Raw genomic sequence first — 2,620 nt, 5'->3', positions numbered from 1 at the left:
CACACACACACACACACTTTAAAGCACACACATAGACAAATATACTTCAGCTAGCTCTTTGTGTTTCCATGTCTGCCTCTCCTCCAGCCCTCTTAACATGAAAGATATGTGACATCTCTCTTTGTTCTCCCTCTCTCTCTCTCCATCTCTCATCAGCCTCTCTCGTCACCTCTCCATCATTACACCTCACCTCAGCCCTCCCCATCTTTTTAACTCAATTCCTGTCTTTCTCTCCTTATTAATTCTCCCTCCATCTCTCCCATCAGCCTTTCCACCTCCCTGTCATTACTCTCTGTTTCTCTTTTCCAGTCGCTCCCCTTTCATTCTCTCCTCTCTAACATCCTCTTTTCATTTAGTGTCTCACTTTTTTCCCACTACAGTAACAACTGAGTGCAACAACCAGGGCCCTAGTATTTGAATACAACCTTGCAAGTAACAACATAGCTCACTTCAGCAGCCGGCCTCAGCACGAGCTCTCCACTCGGGACTAAAATGAAGCCGCTGAGTGTACGTAACCAGCACAGCATTATGGAAAGGAATGCAATAAAGGTATGATGCGAATGCTGCTCTGTAGATACAGTAAAAGTTAAGGAGCTTTGATGCTGCCACTGAACATTTTTGAGAGTCAGTGGACTCAATGGAAATACATTCAGTTCTCTTCTATCAAGTTTCATTGAGACTGTTTAATTAAAAATGCGATTCATGTCAATGCATTCCCCAGCCAGTAAGAAGTACGCTTTTCTTTTGCTGTGTATATCTCGGTTCTTGCAAAGCCAAGGCAAAGGCAAGAGAAAAGCCACGGTCAATTGTATATTAAATTCTTGTGTTATTACACACAAATCTTTTACACAGCGCGTCCACCATTACATTTACTAAGGTGCTGATTTTGTGGTACTTTACTTGAGTATTTACATACTTTTACTACATACTTTTTTACTTTTTGGGAAAATAGTTACTAACTTTTTCCACCCCTGCCAGCCCATCAGGATTGGATAAGACCTGAACACAGTATACGTTTTGGGCAAAATACAAAAACAATCCAGGCAGCGGGTTATTCACTCTGTTATGTACTAATGCCCCTCATTGTACTTCCACTAGAGAGCTGCGGCAATATTGCTGATAACAAGATTAAATTGCAATAGTTTATTGGTCCCTGCGGGATCATTTCCTCTTCACCGCTTCCTTTCAGTGAGGTCAGATAGAGAACAGTGTCACCTTCAGGACAGCTCGAAACAGTTTAGAAGGCCGTTCATTTGCCAAGGCTTAAACCTGAGTCATTCAGTCTAAAGAAAACAAAACAGTGATTCTAAGACAGAGGGCAGTGTTACAATCTCAGCACTTTAAACACTAACAGGTGACAAGAAGCCAAGAGCTGAATGGGGAATCTGGCCAAGAGCCACAAGCTACTAGGTCAGTTACAACATTGCTCAACTACAGTATTAGAAAAGTTGCTATAAATTAGCTATTTTACCTGAACAACCAGTTCAATTTAACAATTAATTGGTCCAGTCAGGGCTTCCTTTGAAGAGGCAGAAAGGAGAAGACTAAGTGACTGAAATGTAGTAACAGTTGTCCTGTGGGTGTAGGCTAGACAGCAGTGAAGTGACTATTGTACTATTTGTGCAGTCTGTACAGCACTCTAGTGACAACCCTCTTTGGGAGTCTAGCCTGGACTGCAGTGTGGTAGCAACTGTGCTTTATAGTCAGTGAATGTGTAAGAGTATTATGGTAGCAACTCATGAGTGACAAATTACATTTGTACAGTGTATGTGTTAACTACAATAAGAATGCTACTCATTTTTGGTCTTATTCCTATAGAAAGCAAACAGTCCACAAAGCATGTTCAAGTATAGTCCAAAGGCCTAATATAAAGAAAAATACTGTCATTGAGACTTGTGTACAGTATTAACAGGTGTACTATGCCGTAATAACCGCACTGTGTGTAGAGTTGAAACTGCAGTAGTAAAGTATGTGTTTTGGTGCTGTAGTCAGTTTTTTAATATGTTCATCCTCTCTTAACTGCCTGCCTCCATTTACACCCCCCATGCCCGCCGTTCTGCCTTATATAATCCCTCTGTTGTGTTACTGCGTTCTCATTCAGCACTGTAAGATTTCTTGTCTACGTGGGTTGTGTGTGCGTGTAGCAGATTGCAAGGGGCATGTGGTGGATATGTGTGTGTGTGTGTGTTAAGCCTGGCAGAGGAACACTAAGCCAACTGGCTGACGTCGCTTAGCAAGAACACCCAGCACTGCCCACCCAGAGAGCAGGGTAAGAGAACGGGGTGTGTGTGTGTGTGTGTGTGTGTGTGTGTGTGCAGCTCTGGCCTCTCTGTCCGGAGACCTGAAGGGGAAATACTTCGCCCTGAAGAACATGACGGACGCCGAGCAGCAGCAGCTGATCGACGATCACTTCCTGTTTGATAAGCCGGTGTCTCCTCTGCTGCTGGCCTCGGGGATGGGCCGCGACTGGCCCGACGCCCGGGGCATCTGGTGAGCGCTCGTCCTCACCGTGTGTTTCTGTTGGATTGAATTCATGAGGAAACTGAATAATGTCGTCTGTCTGAAGGCACAACGACAACAAGACCTTCCTGGTGTGGGTGAACGAGGAGGACCACCTGCG

General features: G+C 44.2%; 1 protein-coding gene across 1 annotated transcript in view; it reads right to left on the bottom strand.

Annotated features, from left to right (window-relative positions):
- The window catches only part of tle2b (TLE family member 2, transcriptional corepressor b), a 72,840-nt gene that overhangs the window by 46,347 nt on the left and 23,873 nt on the right, over positions 1-2,620 (bottom strand). The gene's annotated exons all lie outside the window — the stretch shown is intronic.

This window comes from Morone saxatilis, unplaced genomic scaffold (assembly GCF_004916995.1).
Source record: "Morone saxatilis isolate NCDOM2014 unplaced genomic scaffold, NCSU_SB_2.0 Contig12, whole genome shotgun sequence".
In the NCBI taxonomy this organism is placed as follows: domain Eukaryota; kingdom Metazoa; phylum Chordata; class Actinopteri; family Moronidae; genus Morone; species Morone saxatilis.
The sequence above is the reverse complement of the archived record's forward strand: the minus strand, read 5'-3'. Positions and strand labels throughout refer to the sequence as shown.